At 47.6% G+C, this 21,274-nt stretch overlaps 1 protein-coding gene across 9 annotated transcripts in view; it reads left to right on the forward strand.

Annotated features, from left to right (window-relative positions):
* LOC123927451 (nitric oxide synthase 1 adaptor protein) overlaps positions 1-21,274 on the forward strand; it is a 276,952-nt gene that overhangs the window by 178,915 nt on the left and 76,763 nt on the right. Inside the window, exon 1 of one of the 9 annotated variants that reach the window (XM_045982032.1) lies at positions 20,992-21,088. The exons of the other annotated variants lie outside the window; for them this stretch is intronic. The gene's annotated coding sequence lies outside the window, so the exon portion shown is untranslated. Of the gene's footprint in view, positions 1-20,991; positions 21,089-21,274 lie in introns of those variants that run through there. 9 annotated transcript variants of the gene reach the window in all.

Below are 21,274 nucleotides of genomic sequence, written 5' to 3' on the forward strand. Positions count from 1 at the left end.
CTAATGGGGCTCTGTTGTCAGCAGCTTGCAAAATATATGGCTGGGAGGAAAGTGTAGCCGTTCTGGACAGCCCGTATGGAGTGAGTGTGTGTTTGTGAAGCCATGTGTATTTGATTGTGAAATAAATCCTTCACAGTTGACTGTAGATCATCTGGATTCCCAGGTCTGTAGGGTGGGAACTTGAAACCTATGAAATCAAGTCCCCACCGTCCATGGAAGGGGGGAAAAGGGGGAAAGATCTGCGTCTCCAAGGTTTGGCATCCAGATACGAAAGACTTGCGGTGTCAGCATTAATACGAATAGGAGTTTGTAATGCATGTGAGATACAGACATCAATACAGCCCAGACGTAGAGTTTCGCTTGCATGCATTTAAGTGTTCTTGCCATGTGACATGCAGTGAATAATAGAGACAAGTGGTGACTCATTGATCAGAGCCAGAGTCCTGTTAAGCAGCCAACCATACCATAACTTACACGTCCAAAGAGTGTGGTCCTGTTCAAAGAGGTGGTCTGGAAAGGTTAACCTTTTCATTCAGTGATAACTCCCACTTTTATTTACTTATTTATTTTGACTTTCCTATTTTAGAGCTATATCCAGATCTTGTGGCTCACTCTTTTGACTATTATCAGGATAAATGATATTTGATTTTTTTTAATGGCCAGAAGTCATGCGGCGCCAAGTCTAATCGTTGGTTGCCTATCTTAATAACTCAACTTATTGCTAATTCCAGTTGAAACGTGAGATATGTTAATGAAATGACGAGGCTGATGATGATGTGGTTTATATATTCGTTCTAAAGGAACTTCTTAAAGGGAGATTTCCAGGCAGGAATTATTTGTTGAAATCTACTGTGCTCCCAGGGTGCCTGCTTGGAGAGTTAACATTTATTTGGATATGAGAGTGCAGTTATGCTGGGCAGAAATACAGTTCCCTGGTAAACATTGTCTAAGTCCATTTGGACTGCTGTAACAGCACCATAGATGGTGGGGGGTGGCTTTTCAACCCCAGAAATCTCTTTCTCGCAGTTGTGAACGCTGGAAGTCTGTGATCCGAGCACTGCACGGCCAGGTTTGTTGAGAGCCCTTTCCCGGGTTGCAAACAGCTGTTTTCTCGTTGTTTCCTTCCCTGGCAGAGAGGGCAGTGGAACTCTCTGAGGTCTTTAGAAAAAAAAGGACACTCATCCAGTTCTTGAGGATTTCACCCTTATGACCTAATCATCCCCCCAAAGCCTCACATCCTAATACCATCCCAAGAAGAGGCAGGATTTCAACATAGGTATTTTGGAGGGACCCAACCGTTAAGTCTGTAAGAAAACAAGAATCTGCTTTGGCATCGGGGAAGATTTTCCATATAAATAAAATTTTCAGGGAACTCAAGGTTTCCCCCCCCCCCCCCGAGTCTTACCTTTAAAAATTCAGGATCATTTAATTGAGATACTTTCATGGTCCCGCATGCTTTTTCTTAAACCTTACAGAATGAAATGCCCCTTTTTCCTCATGGCTCCAAGTCTTTATTTTGAATTGCTGGTGATATTGGACCCGGAGACAAAGAAGTCACTGTCCTCCACCCAGAGGTCCTCGAGGGAGCACAGAGCTAATTTATGCCCACTTCAGAGGACACAGGTTGCTTCATTGGTTGGTTGTGAGTTCTCCCTGACTTTCTACCTTTTCCTGTTTCGTCCTTTGCTGTTAGGTCACTGGCAGTTGCTTTTTGCCGCTGTCCATGCACCGGTCTGTGCTCAGCTGAATCACAGCCCCGCAAAGATACCCCAGCCACGTGTCGCTTCATACTGCAAAAGGCATTTCTCCAGTGGGATCAGCTATAGGGGTCTCTAGATGGGGGCTTGCCCTGGATTATCCGGGGGGCCCAGAATCATCGCAGGGGTCCTTATGAGAGGTGGGCAGGAGAGTCAGAGGTTCCAAAGACGCTGCCCTTGCAGGTTTCTGAAGAGACCCCAAGCCAAGGACTGCAGGCAGCCTCTAGGAGGTGAAAAAGTGGATAAAACTGATTTTTCCAGAAGGAATGCAGCTCTGCAGACTCATTTTAGACTTCTGGTATCCAGATTTGTAAGAGCTTAAATCTGTGGCATTTTTAAACCTCTAAATTTGTGGTAATTTGTTCTAGCAGCCACAGGGAAAAAAAAGCTACCACCCCTGGCTTGTTTCCCTTCTAATCTGATGCATTAAATCAGGTTACTGAATTGGTTAGAGAAATACCATCCATCCAACAACCGTTTGTTATCGGTTATGTGCCAGGTGTTTAGGATGGAGTAAGCCCAGTGTGTCCCAGATCTCAGCTTTGCTGGCTTCATTGTCCCCCTGGAAGGTAGAGCTGGGGAAAGACCTTAGAACATGTAATTACAACCTAGTGTATTGACGCTGAAATTGAATTATGGACAAAGAGTGCTAGGAATTCAGATGAAGGGGTAACTCTTATTTTGGGGGACCCGGAATGGTTGGACCTTCTAGAATGAATGTGTGTGTATTTGGCAGAGAGAAGGTGTCTCTGCCAAAGGAAGCCTGCCTGCTAGAGAAAGCCGTAGCTGGGCAAAGACGGTTCCAAGTAACGCGGAAAGTGTAAATCACCCTGGGTTTGCCCGAGAGGGAAGTAAATGAAGACCGTACAGGAGCCCACCCCTGTCTTGGTGTTTTGCAGTTCCTTTACTTTTCACTCTGCATGGTGGCTAGATATGGGATCCTTCAAGCTGCAAAATTACACCTATGGATAGGAGAAGCATTGATTACTATGAATAGTAAACCAAAGGAACACCTAACCTGTGGCTGGTGTATTTTCTGGAATATTCCAGAAGCTCACATTCTTTCACTGATCACAGCAAAGAGCAGCTCCTGATCCCAAGATCAGCTTCATTTTCAGATGCTGGAGAAGCTCAGTGGCATCCTCATTCAATCTCACAACCTTGAATCACTCAAAATATAACCAGTTTCCCTTTTAGGCCAAATTTCCTTTGTGTGTGTGTGTGTGTCTGTGTGTCTGTGTGTCTGTGTAGGGGAATAGTTTCATCATGTAATAATCTAGTGATATTCTAATGAACATTTTGTTAATTCATAGCACAAAAGAATGAAGAATACAGAATCCTATTTAGATTAGCTTATATTTTTACGAAGGGAAAATAGGGCATCTGGTTCACCAAGAATTTATAGCTACTTTTAATTGCAAATTATGTAGAATAGAATGATTTAGCATCCCTTTGTTCCTACTTAACAGTGATCCCATCCAAAATATTTATTGAGTACCAGCTAAGTACAAAGCTTTGTTTAAAGTGCCGTGGGAGGTTTAGAGCCGACCAGTAATCTTACTAGTCACGTTGAAAAAAAAAAAAACCACTTAATCACTTAACCCATTTATCAAGTCCTTTAAATGAGCCAGGCACCCTTCTAATCTCTTTAGATATATTATCTTGTTTGATCTTGAGAAGAATGGCTCACTTGCTACCCATACCCCAAATTTCTCAGCACTCTCACATCTCAAAAGGACTTCCAGCCCCAGTCTTCTGAGAGAGTAAGTCTTGTCAAAAGAACTGGTGATCACTCTCTCCAAATGTGATGGGCTGTTTTTAGTCTTCCTCCCAAATTTCTCAGGAATATTGTCGCCACTGACCATCATCATCTCTTTCACATTTTTTGGCTTACAGAATACATCCTACTCTCCCGATCTTACGCGCTCTGGCCATTCTTTCTATTGGATTGGACCATATAGAAATTGCTGGTAGTCCACCATTTTGGTCTACAAAGTGGCGTTTTTTTATGGTTTCATAGAGAAGTAGACCCTCCTATTCTAGTCTGTAAAGTTCGGAGTTCTTTCACTCTTTACTTTCCTCTTGGGTAATCTCCTTACATTCATAACTATACACAGGCAATCCAGATTTATATTTCGGGCTTAGACTTCTTCCCTGACTGCAAAGTTTGATCATTTTCCCTGCTGCCTACTTGACCTCTCCTCTTGCATTTCTTAAAGACACCTCAGAATTGTCCTGTCCAGAATCCAGCCCTCCCTCGATGAGTCTGTTCTATTCCGGTTATCCTGTCCAGGGACTGGCACCACCATGTATCCAGCTGCCCAAATATTAGCAACCTCCGTCTGGGTTCCGGGCTCATTCTGGTCGATATCCAATCCAGCTGTAGACCTTGTCCCTTTTATTGCTAAACTAGGTCTTGAGTCCAATTACTTCTCCATTTTTATTCAGGAAGCAAAGTATCAAGCAACTAAAGAGTTCACAGTGGAAGAGAGATGCCAGGAATAGGATGTCAGCAAGCTGGTGGGATGGGTATGGAAATGCCGGACGAGTTTTGGTGCTTCCCAGGAAGTTTCCAAAATCATGAATTGCCTGCTAAGAAGATGACTCCCTTTTATTTATTTATTTTTTAATGATCTTAAGTGTTTATCAGGGAGAGCGGGAGAGAGCACAAGCAGGGGTTGTGGCAGGGAGAGCAGGCAGAGGGAGAAGCAGCCTCGCTGCCGAGCAAGGAGTCCCATGCGGGGCTTGATCCTAGGACCCTGGGATCATGGCCTGAGCCGAAGGCCGCTGCTTAACCAACTGAGCCACCCAGGCAACCCGATTACTCCCTTTTAAATTCCTTTCTAATCTTTCTGCTGATATGGACACCCGATGGTAATTAACCTTTACCAGTGCTCTCATAGAGCTCTACAAAGCTGACGTTTTAATTTCACTGCTGTCAGTGAAGCCTTTGTCTTCTGGTTCTTGGCCTTTCCTCACTCCTGAGTCTCAAGCATACGGTTCCTTTTGTTGTTGAAGTCCTCGACCAGAGGGTCTGTCTTCACATTGTGGAATAACTCTGCACTGCCTTCTGTTGAATGCTGGGTTTCTAACTAATCGTGGTAGAAGAAGTATTAATTGTTGCCACATTTTACGAGAATGCTTGTAATTCTGATCTCTGTCCCTTTCTTCCAAGAGGGCACACATTTCAGCAGTGGACCACAGGATGTTAAGCCATAATGTCACGACTGCCCTTCCGTAGTCAAGTTGGTGGGGACGTGCTTCTTAGGAAGGTGCGTGGAAGACTCAAACCCTCCTTGCGGTTTCTGAAGGGAGGGGTGCCCTGACGTTAGGATACCAGGTCTTGGGCACGAGAGCTGCTCTCTTCGGTAGCACAGTGTGGTGGAGGTGGTCTGTCTGGTTCTTGTCTGACACCTGTGGCAGGGGTCAAGTACAAACAGATCATCATGACACGCAGTGAGTCATTACAGGGGTTTTTGACACAGTTCAATGAAGAGAACTGTGCGCGGCAGGCCTGCGGGAAGTGGGAAAACTAGCACATGGGTCAAAGAGCTTCTCCCTGTGCTGTTTAATATAACAGTACTTCCAGACTCGTATTCCAGGAGAGGAGCGGCTGCTTCTCTGTTCATTTTAGCATCACTAAGATCAGTTCAGAGAATCCTATAGAATTTTCTCAGGCTTAGGGAACGGTCCTAAAACCTGGTGGATTGGCTGTATGTATTTATCTCTCCCTCTCTCCTGAAGCCTCCCTGGGATAACCGTTAAGGCAAAGAACAGGAGGGGAAAGAGTCAGTAAAAGGATTTCAATGACTTTTTAGAAGCTGGAATGCGTGGATGTGTTGATGGCCTTGATCGAACAGAGGCGACTTCAGGTGACAGGTGAGTTGACTGATGTGGGAAATCCCTGGGCAGACTGGAGACGCGGAGGTACCAGCTGTTGCAAAAGCAGGGGAAGGCACCCCAGTTTTTAAAAAGTGCATGAGTTAGGGGCTCCTGGGTGGCTCAGTGGGTGGAGCGTCTGACTCCTGATTTCAGCTCAGAACATCATCTCAGGGTCCTGAGATCGAGACCCCCATCAGGCTCTGTGCCTCAGCAGGAAGTCTGCTTGACAGTCTCTCTCTTTCTCTGCCTCTGCCCCTCCCCCTCTATAAGATGCGCACGCGCGCTCTCTCAAAAAGTAAAAATTTTAATAAAAATGTTCGAAGTAGAAGTCTTCTTACTTAACCAGTGGGGCTCTAGAGCTCCCCCTCCTGTTTCCGGAATATTGATGGTGAGATTGTTCTCTGGAGAAACTGAATGGTCCCAGAGAAAACATCTTTAGGCCTTGACATTGAGTTTCTGCAGCTAGAAGGTCACTTTGCGTGCTCATCAGTCTGCAGCAAGGCTCCCTGGGCAGTGGGGCCTTCCTGGCGACCAGCCCCACCATCACACAGAGCATTTCCAGTCAGCTTTTGACGTCCTCCTTCTGAAATGAGGACAGGTGGCTCCAAATCATGACATGTTCGAGGAAACTGTCCAATGTAATAGATACCAAAATAAAGGGAAGGAGGAAGCTGAGGAAAACAGACACAGCAGAGATGAGAGAGAAACCTGAAAAAACAATCCCCCAAACCCCTAGAAAATTAAGACACTACTTCCTAAACTAAGAAGAGGAGGCTATGAAAGAGAAATCATCAGAGAACGCTCCGAAATTAAGAATGACAACCAAACTAAAAGTCGAAAGGTTGAAAAGTCTCAGGAAAAAGGAAGGAGCCAAAAATTAGAGAGAAAAGACTGATTCTCAGGTTTGCTTCTCTAGGAAGGTCAACATCTGATGAGTTCTGAAAGAGAAACAATAAATAGGAAATTGTCAAAGAAGCAACACAAGAAAAATTTCCAAATTCATTGAAGTTTCCACATTGAAAAGACCTACTGACAGCCCCGGGCAAATCCAGGCAAACCAAGGCACCTCCAGGATCAAGTTCAAGTCCAAATGCAGCCATGCCAGAGGGCTGTCCCTCTCCCCATTGGAAGAGGCCACAGTCTGTCACCAGGGAGGACTCCCGCTCTGTCCTTCAAGCCTGTTGAATTCAGGAACAGCCTGTCACCTTGCAGCAAGTTTCTTATGGTAAAATACCCCTTTAGAGTCCCTTGGTTATCTTAATTATTCAGTATCAAATATAATGTCCCTGTTTTAAAATTGGATTTCCTTTTATCTTTGTAGTGGCTAGGGGGGAATGGAAAAATACAGAGATATGAAATGAGTGACCTTTTGTACACCTTTTTGAGAGTAATTTGAAACATTTTAAGAAAAAGATCATGGCTGATATTTCAGGAAGTGGAATGGATAAACACATTTGAGTTAAAAAAAAAAATCTGTTCATTTTTGAGCGGTGATCCAAATGTAATTGGTTACTTTTGAGTATCATCCTGATCAGAAAAAAGATGGGAAGAAATTAAAGCAACTTGGCTCATTTTAGCCTGGAGAAAAATAGTTCTCTTTTTTGGCACAATTATGCCAAGCCAATAAATTGTTAAGATGACATATTATTTTGGAGCTTAGTCATAGAAGAGCCTTTGATTTGGACTCACAATGTGGTGATTGCTACGAACAAGGTGACCATTAGAGGTAATTTTCTATGGGGCTCCGTGGCTACTGCTCTTTCTCCGTTTTCAGTTTTTTTTATTTTGAAAATGTAGGAAAGTGTGCAATTTACCTGTGGTCCAGTCAGTAGCCTGATTTCCTCTAAGCTGTTAAGCTCTTACGAACTGAGAAGTAGGTCAAATAGGCAGAATCTGTGTGTTTCCTGAACTCAAGTAACTTTTCAAAGCGTTGTGCTCAGAGTTTGAGGGCAGGAACCTGCGTTCTCAGATGTAATGGTGCTTTGACTTTCCTTTCGATAGCCTTCAGAATAACCACATATTGAAAAAGGAAAAATAAATGGAAGGAGAAGTTGGCTGTTTTGAGAAGACTGTCTTTCTCCAGGATTAAAGGGTGCCTAGCCAAGAGCCTCCCCGGGCAGTGTTCTTCCTGTCCGGGATCTGTCTGTCTGTAGGTGTGGGTGGCGTGTACCAGCCTGGCATGAGAGTGACTTGTACATGTTCTCACCTCCCTGGGACAGCTGGCCTCCCTGGAGCGTTCCTTGCTTCCTCCCCGGCTGTCGTATTCTCAATGCTGTAGCCCAAGTGTGCTCTCTACACTGTCAGATCAAGTCCTCCCATGTGGCTGAAAATCCTGTAACAGACACTACATTGGATATAAAGCTGAACCTAGAGAGCACCTGCCTTCAGAGAACTGAGTCTGGTTGAGAAGATGAGAGAGGACTCGTTCCAAGTAAAGAGTGTTAGCGTGTTGTGTATTCGGCGTAGTTAGGAAACCAGCCCCCCGAGTGCTAATTGCCGTAGCAGCACGGAAGAAATTCCTTTAGGTTCCGGTAGTCAGGGTGGGTGTTTAGGAAGTGCTGTTTGAAGAAGGCAAGAGAAGACTTTGGATAGATAAAGGGACCGCGGGAGTTTTAAGGCAGTAATTACGTAAGTAGCGGCGCAAACCCCCCCAAAAATCCCTGCTATCTTCAGAATAGACCGTGAATAAACCACAGTGCATTTGAATGGTTGCAGCACAGTACTTCATGTAGGTCAGTGAATTTCAAATTTTTATTTTTTTTTTTTTAGTTTGAGAGCGAGAACGAGCAGAAGGGAAGGGCTAAGAGGGAGAGAGAAGCAGACTCCCCGCTGAGCAGGGAGCCGGTGTGGGGCTCGATCTCAGGACCCCAAGATCATGACCCAAACTGAAGGCAGGTGCGTAACTGATTAAGCCTCCCAGGTGCCCCAAGGTTTCAATTTTTAAAGAAAAATTTGAGGTGTCGTGATCCCAGGGTCCTGGGATCGAGCCCCAGTTGGGGTCCCCTGCTCAGCGGGAAGTCTGCTTCTTTCTCTGCCTTGGCCCGCCGCCCACTCCTGGCTGGTGCTTTTGCTTGCTCTCTAAGATAAATAAAATCTTAAAGAAAAAGTTAAGACCTCATTTGTCAAACGGAATATTATGTGGAACGCCAACGTATTAAACATGAGAGCTGTAGGCTGCAGGTGGGCGGACACACATTTCCACCTGTGTGTTTTCTCAGCCCTGAAGAGGTCGCTGAGGCTCTGTCCCGAGCCCAGGGCTCTGCAGAGTCAAGCTTAGACGTCACATGTGTCAGGGAGCAGTTGGTAGAAGGGAAACTGGCCGCTTTGGGTCCGTTGGCTGAAAGCGTTGAATAGCGGGTTTGGAGTCTCTTATTTAGGCAGTCTGTTGTTATAGAAAATTTTTGGTCAGAACCTATTATATATAGTGTTTCAAGAAAATTAGGATCATGGTGGGGTGCATTTTTGGGGCCCTCCCTCACCCTGCAGCATCATCTTCAGGACACCCCTGAAATTATGGGGAGAAACAGAAAAGACACGAGGCCAAGTTGGAGCGCGCTGGCCAGGGTGAAGTGGGATCATGGGAAAGTGCTCTGAGACTTCCAGAAGGCTGGAGGGCAAGACCCACGTACATGGGTTTGAAGGAACCTCTCTGGGCGGTAATGATGCAGAGTGGGTGGGGGCGGGGTGGCGGTGGGGGGTGGCTCTGAGAGCAGGTCCCCTGTGTGTGGATTCGGGGACGAGGCCGGTGTTCAGGAGCCGACAGGATGGTGGACTCGGTGTTGCCCGTTGGCAGACTCCTGCCTAGGAAATGCCGAAAAAGGACTTCTGCCTGTTGGAGTGTTGAGCGCCTGTGCCCGTAGAAACACATCCACTCTTGATTACAGTTCCCGAAGGGAAGGGGTGTCCACGCCGGGGCCACAGAAATGGCCTCCCAAAGGCTCCAGGGTACCAGACAGAGTGGAGAAGGCTTGGATGCAGAGCAGTGGGGGAACCTGAGGGTGTCTGTCGCCCCAGCCCAGTGATCCAGCAGGTGTCTGGATGGGCCGGCTGTGGAGGGAGCCCTGGGGCTGGGAAGTCTTCCCCATCTCATCCGGCCAGTGTGAGGTTCTCCCGGCCTGCACTGTAGGGCACCACAGGAGCCCTCGCTCTTAACCTGGAGGGGAGGGGGTCTGGGACCATCACTGTCGTTCGCACTGCATGGGAACAGCACTCCTGACAGTCTGTTCCCGCCCTGGAGGTGTGGAGTGGGGGAACCCCCTGAAGAGGAGAAGGTCGGAGCATCCCTGATCCTAGTGTTTCATCTAGCCCAGAGCGTTTTGGTTTTCATTTGATTTTTAAAATTAACTTAAAATTTAAATTTAAAATGTAAACTAAAAATGTTAAAATTTCATTTATTTTTAAAGTTAACAGGGTAAAATCGATTTTATGGTATAGTTTTGTGAATTTTAGCCTCTAGACTCTAGTGGCCATGACCACAATCAGGCGCGGCACCGTCGCCGTCACCCCCTTCTCCCTGGTGCTGTCCCTGATGGCCATACCCTCTCCCCAGCCCTAACCCCTGGCGACTACCCCGTTGTTCTCTGTCACCAGTTTTGCCCTGAGGATGTCCTGTAACTGGATTTACACCTGGATGTAACCTCTGAGTCTGCCTTTTGCATTCAAAGCGTGATGTCTTTGAGATGCTTCCAGGTTTTGCGGGAATCAGTATTTCATTTTCATTTGTTAGGTTTTTTTAACCTTCCAACCAATTTACCATTTTTGTTTTTTTAAGTTTTTAAATTTCCATTAGTAAACACAGTGTCGTGTTAGTTTCAGGTGCGCTGTTTAGTGCTTCACCTCCGGTGGTCCTTGCGAGAGCCTCCTTCGTCCCTATCACCCGTTCCCCCACCCACCTCCCCTCTGGTGACCAGCAGTGCATTCTCTAGAGTGAAGAGGCTGTTTCTTGGTCTCTCTCTCCCCCTCCCCCACAGCCCCTTTGCTTATTTGTTTTGTATCTTGAATTCCACGTATGAGTGAAATCATATGGTATTTGTCTTTCTCTCACTGACTTATTTCAGTCAGCATCATACCCTTTAGCTCCATCCATGTTGTTGCAAATGACAAGATTTCAGTCTTTCTTTTTTTTAATTTATTTGTCAAAGAGAGAGAAAGCACAAGCAGGCAGAGTGGCAGGCAGAGGCAGAGAGAGAAGCAGGCTCTCCACTGAGCAAGGACCCCAACGCGGGACTCAATCCCAGGACCCTGGGATCACGACCAGAGCTGTGACTTAACCGACTGAGCCACCCAGGCATCCCAGATTTTACTCTTTTTGACAGCTGAGTAATATTCCGTTGTGTATACACACCACGTCTTCTTTATCCATTCATCCGCCGATGGACACTTGGGCTCTTTCCATGACTTGGTTATTGTGGATGTTGCTGCTGGAAGTATCAGGGTGAATGTATCCCTTTGAATTAGTATTTTTCTATTCTTTGGGTAAAGACTTAGTAGCACAATTGCGGGATTGTCGGGTAGCTCTGTTTTTAACTTTTCGAGGAAACTCCATACCATTTTCTGGAATGGGTGCACCAGTTTTCATTCCCACCTGTGATTTTTTTTTTTTAATAACGCTACACCTCACACTTGAACTACATATTTTCCTTATGACTTTTGATTATATTCCATCATGTAGATGTACCACAGTTTATTTACCTGCTGGAAGGATATTGGGTTGTTTCTAATTTTAGTGATTATAAATAGAGCAGGAGCGTTTCCTGTACGAGTTTTTGTGGGAACATAAGTTTTTCTTTCTCTGGGTAAATACCTAGCTGAGCTAACACTGGCCATATGGTAAGCATATGTGTAACTTTAGGAGGAACTGCTCAACCATTTTCCAGACTGGGCGTGTTATTTGACATTTCCATCAGCAGCCTACCAGAGGCCCAGTTGTGTTCCATCCTCGCTAGTGCTTGGTGGTGGTACCATTTATTTATTTATTTATTTTACTTTAGCTATTCTAATTAGTACAGAGTGGGATCTCCTTGTGGTCCCGTTTACATGTCCCTTACGGCTAATGATGTTGAGCATCTTATCATGGGAAGCCATTATCCCTGCCTTGGGGGACTGTGCTGTTGTCTTAGGGAGCTGTGATGATGTCTGGACACAGCTCAGTGGGCCCTCGGATGCCGACTTCAGAAGTTCCAGTGCACAAAAATAATATTATGCCCTGCTTTCCTAGGCAAGACTCACTGTGGTTATGGTTCCTCCAGTCACACAGCAACTCTGAACCAACCTCCAATCCTTGCTGGCTTCTTTTCATGTGCTTCTTGGCCTTCCTATGTGCTCTGAAGAAGTTCTGTTGGTCTCTTGCCCAGTTTTTACTTGGAATTTTTTAATGATTTCGAGTGCCCCTTGGGTATTTGGGTGTGCTTTTTGTCAGGTGTGTAACTTGCACGTATGGTCTCCTGGTTGTAGCTCGTCTTTTTCTTCGAGTCAAACTGGCTTCCACAGAACAGAAGTTTTTAAAATTGTGATGAAGTCCAATTTATCAAAACATTTTCTTTGCTAGTTCATGTTTTTGGTGTCAGGCCTAAGTATTCAGTACAACAACCTGTAACCTGCTGGTAATGGGCCAGAAGGGACAATGAAGTTGAGTGGAGATTATGGGATGCGCCTGCTGATGGGATGGCCGTGGCCAGCGTTCACCTCTTACCCCTCTTTGCCTCTTGGTTCCTCTGGGTCTGCTGCATCTCACTCTACTACCTTAGCACCACCTGGGGAGCTTTTAAAAAATCCCAGTGTCCAGGCTGTACACCACACCAATGAAATCAGGATTTCTGGGGGTGGGATCCAGATACTGGGGATTTCGTCAGCATCCCAAACGGTCCCATTGCACGGCCAGGGTGGAGAACCTTTGCTGCGCTTGGTGATCCCTTGGACCTGGAGGAAATATTGCCACCTGCTGACAGTGGGAAATTATTATGCTTGGAAACAAGTCAGTAACTCTTCAGATTGTCATCCCTTCTGGGAACTCGTGCTCTGGATACTAGTTTTTTAAAATCCTTTTTGTCTACTAGAGTTTGATTTTTGGCCATCAAAGGTGGGCTGTTTATGAGAAACACCCTCTCTCAATTTTTACTGTAACCAGGATAATAATAATAATATTATAGTTGGTGGGAATCATAAAATATTAGGATAAAAACAAAACCCTTAGAGATCATTCGTTCAGACAGTTAAAGTTTCCGAATACCTTTTGGGCGTACACGCGCGCTCTAGACCCTTGCTACTCAAAATGTGGTCCACGGACCAGAGCACCAGCATCCCCCGGAACCTTGTTTAGAAATGCATCCATGCCCCACTTCCCACCTCCCCATCCTGTAACTTAGGAAGATCCCCACATGAGTCATGTGGACCATCATGTTTGAGAAACACCACTTTAGAGAATCACAAGTGGAAGCTTCTGGGAGTAGATTTCAGACTCCTCATGAGAAACTGCTTTTCAAACACAACTGCCGCTGTCCTCTTAAAGGCTGAATGAGCACTTGACTGAGACAACACCATTACTCCAAGAACCCTCCCAACTCCTCCTTCTCAAGTATTGTCTTCAGGTCTCCCAAGAGTGATCCTTTCCCTCCCATCTTTCATTATACCACGAACATTCATCACAGTCCCCTGATCTGCCCACGGTTTCCCCCCTTAAACCCGAGAACGCCCGACCCTCATGGGTGAGTGCAAGCACAGGTGTCTCAAATCTCTCCTCGCCTCTGCGTGGTGAGCCCTGGAACAAAGACTTAGGAGAGGCAAGGAAGGGGGAAGCCTCGCGTGTGCTCACCCGTGCGCTGTCCCTGTTGAAAGCATCGCTACTTTTTTTTTTTTTAAATTTTATTTATTTGACAGAGAGAAATCACAAGTAGGCAGAGAGGCAGGCAGAGAGAGAGAGGAGGAAGCAGGCTCCCCGCGGAGCAGAGAGCCCGATGCGGGGCTCGATCCCAGGACCCTGGGATCATGACCTGAGCCTAAGGCAGAGGCTTTAACCCACTGAGCCACCCAGGCGCCCCCATCGCTACTTTTTCTAGGCAGAGGATTGAGAGACTGCTTATTTATCCTGCTTCTCTGTCTCTTTAGGATTTTTCTTTTTAAAGATTTTGTTTATTTATTTATTTGTCAGAAAGAGAGAGAACACAAGTAGGCAGAGAGGCAGGCAGAGGCAGAGAGAGAAGCAGACTCCCTGCTGAGGAAGGAGCCTGATATGGGACTTGATCCCAGGACCCTGGGATCATGACCTGAGCTGAAGGCAGTGGTTTAACCGACTGAGCCACCCAGGCGTCCCTCTACAGGAATTTTATCAGCACGTTTTCTTCATTCTTACAGTCCCGTACTAGGTCTATGTTCCTGGTCTTTCTTGGGGTTCCCCTTTTTACTCTCGGTCCTTTTGGAATCTTCGATGCTGGTGCCAGGATTTATGTTCAGCCTCTGCCCTTCTGCTCTGCGCTTCTTTCAAAGCCCAAAAGCATGTGACCCCCACCAAGCTTTCTGTACAAAACTCTAATAATTTGCTCTCCAGTTGAGAACCCTCCCCTGTCCATTGCACGCTTTCTCCCTTCCACCCTCTTCCCTTGCTTCTGGGTCTGGCGTGGGCCCGTCCACGGCCGCGTGCTGCAAGGGTGGATTGTGTGGTGTCAGTCGCACTGAGAACTGGGAAGAGTCTCAGATGTAATCCGGCCTAGTACCCTCATTTCACAGAAGCAAAGGGTGGTTCCCAGAGAGGTTAAGTGTTCCACTCAAGATCACACAGCTAAGAGCACAAGCCTGGCTTCTTCGGGGACCCTCATAACCCTCAATGCAAAGGGTTTCATTTAACTTTACAAGGTGGCTGTGGGATGCTCACAGCTCATGACGAGGTTGCCCGGGGAGGTCACGGTCCATGAGCGATGGCCTTCTTTTAAAGATACCTTAGAAAGATGGAAGGATTCAGTATTGTCTCATAACCCATTTGGATCTGAGGAAGAAAACCCTTAAATCTTCCATTCACGGCCTTCCTAAATACTAGCAGACCTCTTCTCCTGGTTGCATGTCTGTCTGTCTGAGTGTGTGTAGGGACGAGTTACACTGTTGAAGCATTTTTCCTTTCTTCCTCTGAAAGGCTAGTTTAACATTCCTGTCTTCCCGATTACGAGCCTCACCGTTTAGAGGAGTGTCTGGGTTGGATACTAGAGGGGAAGGCAGAATTGGTCCTATCGGTCACAGCTTAATTCGTGGCTCTTCACCCGCCTCTGCCTCGGGTTTTGCTCAGAAGGTGAGCCATGAGCGCAGGCGGAGGGGAAAGCAACCCGAGAGCAGTAGCTTATTATTAGTGCTGGTTCTTATCCTGCTCCATAAATCACCCCTGCGAGGCCCCTTAATCATTCGGGTTGTCGTTCAGCTCCCCATGACCTGTCAACATGCTCCGGGTTGGAAAAAGTGATGGCTGTATTTCTCTCCCGGGAGCAGCCGCCACTCACGGGCTCCCCTGAGTACACAGCCCCGGATCGCCTGCCCTCGAGGCCCTGCTGCCACCCGCCACCGGGGGCCTGCTGGATATGCCCCCAGCCGGCTTGCCGGTCTCCTGACCCTGCAGACGCTTCCCTCCCCCGGAACATTTGGGTCTGGATCGACCTTTTGCCCCTTCCTCGCTGGTCAAAATAGCGAGAACTTGGATATTTCCTGCCCCCAAACCCTGCCTCTGTTCAGAGGGCCCCTTCGCCATATTTTCATGATTTCACTGGCATTCCGCACCCTTCCCAGGTCACTGACCTGTGTCCCTGGGTGTGGCACAGGGTAGGAAGCAACTGAGGAAATGAGAGCAGCCAGTGTGAGTGGTGTGGGAAAGAATTGGGGGGGAGGGACATTGCAGGCTTTCCACTGAGCAGCCTGAGAATGTTCCAGATTCTGTAAAGTTGGTTTCTTTTTTTTTTTTTTAAAGATTTTATTTATTTATTTGACAGAGAGAGCACAAGTAGGCAGAGAGGCAAGCAGAGGGAGAGGGGGAAGCAGACTCCCTGCTGAGCAGAGAGCTTGGTACGGGGCTCGATCCTAGGACCCTGAGACCATAACCTGAGCCCAAGGCAGAGGCTTAAGCCACTGAGCCACGAAGGGTCCCCATGAAGTTAGCTTCTAATTCTTCCTTCTTTTCTTTGTTGTAAGGTGGGTTGCCTGCACACCAGAGAGCTCATTATGCTTATATTGGATGTATGGAGGAATGAATGAATCACTTCATTTGCTAGAGCCAGGATCCCGGGCCCGTGAAAAGAACAGATACAATAATGCCATGAGTACAGGGAGGGGGTCAGAAGATGTGGCTTCCAGACTCGGGTTTTCTGCTCATGAACCTGAGGAACTTTTTTGGGGGCCATCTTTGGGCAGTGGCTTTCTTCATTCCTAAGATGCGATGTTTGGTCAATGGTTGTGGTCCTGACCATTTCGAGCACAAGCATTCCTCTAAAATTGTGTTAATGAAATATGTCAGGGCTACAAAATGCATAAAATGGAATGTAGGAACCACACACCAGAATTCTCTCCCGACAGAATAGTTGGACCTTTAGCTGCCTTTGATTTAGGAAAATGGATGACAGCAAAGAGCCACGGTGCCTTTCTAAGAATCTGTGTTTTAATTGCGAACAGTAGTAGCCATACTTTAAAACACAGTACCTGTATGAACAAGACACCCTGATTTCGTCTAACGCGATTCTAGAGGCCAATGAGAATATGAACGAGTCCTTACAACACGCTTCCGGGACCCAGAGTGGTGTTTCTGAACAGTGCAATCTCTGCTACCTCCAGTATCCCCCCAAAATGCCAGCTTCTGGCCCAACCTCAGATCTGCTGAATGAGCATCTCCGAGGGCTGGGTCTGGAATTTTGCTTTTTTTAAAAAAAAAATCCGGTATGCCAAGTGGAATTTATTTTTTTTTTTAAGATTTTATTTATTTGTTTGACAGACAGAGATCACAAGTAGGCAGAGAAGCAGACAGAGAGAGAGAGGGGGAAGCAGGCTCCCCACTGAGCAGGGAGCCCGATGTGGGGCTCGATCCCAGGACCCTGGGATCATGACCTGAGCCGAAGGCAGAGGCTTTAACCCACTGAGCCACCCAGGCACCCCTGCCACGTGGAATTTAAAACTTGAGTTTCAGATCTCCTGGTCTACAGAGCTGGGTCAATACTTAAGCTCAACATTTATGATACAATATCAGTGAATATTCCTTTCTTTAAAAAGTAGCTCCTCTGGTTCCTTTTGAGTATTTTGCAGCTTAGAGAGATTTTACTTATACCCAACTTTCACTTATGGGTCTTGCTAAAATGAGATGCTGGGCTTGAGGCTGATTGATTATTAGGAACTGAATGTCTTCACCTAGTGTTCACAGGAAGCTTTACAGGTATTTCAGAATTTGGTTTTAGTACTATGGTCTTTACGTTGCTCACATTTCTTTTTTTTTAATGATTCATATGCTTTTTAAAAAAATTTAAGTTCAATTAATTAATCAGGTAGTGGATTATTAGTTTCAGATACAGAGTTCATTGATTTGTCAGTCTTATTTATTTAATTAATCAGTATTAATAATTAACAATTAAACTTATTTTAGTAATTGTATATTATATTATATATATCATATCATATATCATATATAAATATTAATATATATTTATTTAATACCCAGTGCTCATTATATCATGTGCCCTCCTTAATGGCCATCGGCCAGTTACCCCATCCCCCCACCACCCCGACTCCAGCAATCCTTAGTTTGTTGCCTATGGTTAAGAGTCCCTTAAGGTTTATCTCCCTCTCTGATTTCTTCTTCTTTTATTTTTCCCTCCCTTCCATTGATCCTGTTTTGTTTCTTAAATTCCACATATGAGTGAGATCATGTGATAATTTTCTCTGATTGACTTATTTCACTTAGCAAAATACCTTCTGATTCCAGCCACATCATTACAAATGGCAAGATTTCATTTTTTTTGATGTCTGAGCAGCATTTCTTTGTGTATATATATATATACACTACGTCTTCTTTATCCATTCATCTGTCGATGGACACCTGGAGCCTTTCCATAGTTTGGCTATTGTGGACATTGCTGGCATAAATATTGGGGTGCAGGTACCCCTTCAGATCACTACATTTGTATCTTTGAGGTAAATACCTACTCATGCAATTGCTGGGTTGTAGGGTGGCTCTATTTTTAACTTTCTGAGGAATCTCCATACGGGTTTCCAGAGTGGCTGCACCAGCTTGCATTCCCACCAACAGCGGAGAGGAGTCCCCCTTCTCCGCAGGCTCGCCAACATCTGCCGTTTCCTGATGTGTTCATTTTAGCCGTTCTGACGGGCGTGAGGTGGGATCTCACTGTAGTTTGGATTTGTGCTTCCCTGATGCCGAGTGACACGGAGTCTTGCTCACATGTCTGTGGCTTCACACGAATGAGCAGGTCGAGTCACTGTGCTACCCGGTGGGGCCAGGCACTGCCGCGGTTCCCGAGCACCCTGTCCCTCATATTTTGGCTGCCCAGGCACAGGAGCTGGAACTTAGGGAAGCGGGAAAGCCCAGGGAACTGAGGTTCCTCTGGCGCCACCAGATGATTGGGAACAGCCTTGACCAATAATGAAAGCTGAAGTATTTTATGCAATGAATATATGGAGCAGGCAGAAATGAAGATGCTGAGCAGTGTGTTTGCAGTAAGGAAGAATTCAGGAAGTCAGATCTTCTCAAAGCCCTTATGCTGAGAATGGAATCTAGGTTTTAATAACTTCAGCTCGTTTGTTAATTAACTTCAGGAATATTTATTTTACCTTTGCAGACAGTGTCGCGTTTTCTTCGGGGTCTGTGAATAACCACCATCAACTGACTTCATGAATTGATTTGACACTCCTTTATCACCCTCTCGTGTCCTGGAGCTAGTTTCTTGGGGACAGATAGGTCCTATTTCTTGTTCTTGAAGGGGCGGGCCTGGCCTAGCGGGGAGGTGAACAACCAGTCGGTGGGGAGGGATTCTAGAGGCTTATGGATGGCTGTCAAGTCCCCGCCGATGGCTCAGCCCCGGGGGAGGAAGCTGGCAGCGGACCTGCGAGGCTTTGCTGTGCAGAGGGCTCCCAGGATAATTCCAGAAGAAGCAGAAGCCCACCAAGCAGGTGGGGGGGGGGGCATCCCAGGCACAGGAAACAGCAACCGGAAGAATGGAAGAGGGGGACCTGTTTCACGTGCCTGCGGGAGAGGGACAGAAGTAGGGGCAAGCAGAGCTAAAGTGGCCCCGCCATGAGGAGGGCTGTGTTTCTCTACCGTGTGTACAATTTTCATCTTTTTGTTGCGGTAAGATGGACATAACATTTTCCACTTCCACCATTCTCGAGAACTGCTCTATGGCGTTTGCATACAGCACTCACATTGTCCTGTGACCATCACCAAGCTCTGTCTCCCCGCTTCCCCATGTTTCCCGGGTATGGAGTTTCCCTTCTGGAAGCCCGAGAAGGTTTCCTCCAGGCTCTGTTGCACCTGAACACCTCCCTCTTCCCCGCCTCCCCTGCACGGGCCCCGCTGCTCTGCACAGCACTCCGTCCTGCCACCAGGTCCCCAGGCTCTGGTGACAGACCCCTAGCCTGTGACTGTGGTCTGGAGGGCTTCATCTGCCCCTGTGGCGGGGCCCCGGCTGGCCGAGTCAGCACGTCGGGTCAGCCTGACCACACGGAGGGGGAGCCTGGCTGGTTGGCTCGGCCTCCGGAGCTGGCCTGGGCTCCTCGGGAGGCCGGAGACGGGGCAGACGCTGCAGACGGCGGCTCTGGGTGGGGGTGGGGGGGCTGTTTGTTCCTCACCCCTTGGCAGAGCCGCAGCAGACTAGCTTTCCATCCTGCACACGCTCATATCATCTGCACAAGCTCATACACACGCTTCCTCCTGAGCCTGCCACCACCCCACCCCACCCCCGCCGCCAGCCAGAGCACACAGCCTGGGCAAAAGGAGGCTCATCCCTGTGAGGCCCGGCCCTCTGCTCTCCTGGTTCCCCCCGTGATGTCCCCCGCCTCCAGGTCGGTCTCGTCTCCCGCCGCGACCATAATAACCTGGTCCAAGTGAAGTGCAGTTGCCGTACAAACCGAGTTTCAGGAGAGTAACTGTTCAGCCGTGCTCAGACACTTCACTTCCTTTGATTTCTGGAGTTTCCGGCGGACCCGCAGTTGGAGTATTTCCTCTCGGGCTGGAAAGGGTCAAGGACACCCGCACACCGGGCAGGGGCCAGGGGTGCCCAACGTGAGCAGCCCACGAGCTCTTCTAAACGTCATTCAGGCAGTCCTGGCAGCCGTAACGGGGCCCGTTTCATGCCTGTCTTGCCCCTGTTTGTACGGAAGCTCTCCAGAGCATTCCACCAGCTGCTGTCAGGAGGGACACCTGCTTTGTCATTGTCACTGAGGCTCTGGGGCAGCCATTTTGGTCATGCTTTTCCGGGTAGGCCCTGTGCCCACAGAGCCCGGAAGAGCCATGGGGGGAGGAGGGAGACTGTGTTCCAGGTCTGAAGAGGACGTTCAGTTACATCGTCTCTTCTTCAGATCAGGGTATTAAAAGGCATGTCTTATCAGGATGTGAGCTCTAGAAACAGTGTTTCAGATGCACGGGCCAGGTGCTGGCTGGCTGCCTCCTTGCCAGCCTTGGCTGTGGGGGGAATCTTGACTTTTAAAAACTAGGGACCGGGCAACCAGTGGGGAGGTGGATCCAACAAGAAAGAGATGATCAGCTGCTACCAGATTCTTCTGGAAATGGAGTACCTCTAAGATGGTTTAGCAGGCAGTGGGCTCTCTAAAACTAGAGCTGGGGGAGGGACATGGCGCCTTCTAGATGTGGACATCGAATACTTCAGGTTATTGCTGGAAAAGTAGAAGGAGGAAGTACGTGGAGCTTGTGAGTGAACTCCCGGAAGACAGCAAAGACAAGCCACAGAAGACAGGTTCACCTGTCCCAGTGGGCACGGGGCCAAAGTCGGTCACTGGCAGATTCCCGTGCTGGCTCGCCCACCCGAGGTCATTTCTGTTCGTTGAACACTGTACCCGCGCAGAAGGCGCAGTCAGGGGACTCGCCGTGGATCACAGCCAGGTCCCGCGGCGCATGCCAGACACGCTGTAGCCTTCAGTGGCTGACAGCTGCCGCCTAGAGAGGGATCAGGTGCGTGGCCGAGGCCTGGTCCTGAGCCACACGCCGGTGCGACACGCTTCTCCTCCCGTGCTGTCAGACACACTCCGAAGCGAAGTCTGAGCTTGCTGTTTTCTTTCTCCACACGCCTGCCCCTCTGGTTTGCTTTTCTTTCAAGCTCCCCTTGGCAAAAACACAGCTGTTGACAGGGTACGAAGAGTGACCACCAGAGCGGGGAGTGCTGTATGTTGCTGTCACCGGAAACTCTAATCAGCCTCAGCCAGAACCTGCCCTCACACGGGAAAGAAAAACCTCTAGCTGCAGTTAGGTGCGTCCTTGTCTGCAGGAGGCAGCCAGCCTGGGGGCATGGGCACAGACTATGCAACAGGGTAGGATTGGCTCAGATTGCAGGGGAAGGGACAGAGGGCAGGCAGGGTCGGAAGCTCTAAGTTAAATCCTTAACATCAGAGTATTGACCCAGAGTATTGAAGGTTCTGGATTTCTAATGAGATTG

This window comes from Meles meles, chromosome 17, assembly GCF_922984935.1.
Source record: "Meles meles chromosome 17, mMelMel3.1 paternal haplotype, whole genome shotgun sequence".
Taxonomy (NCBI): Eukaryota; Metazoa; Chordata; class Mammalia; order Carnivora; family Mustelidae; genus Meles; species Meles meles.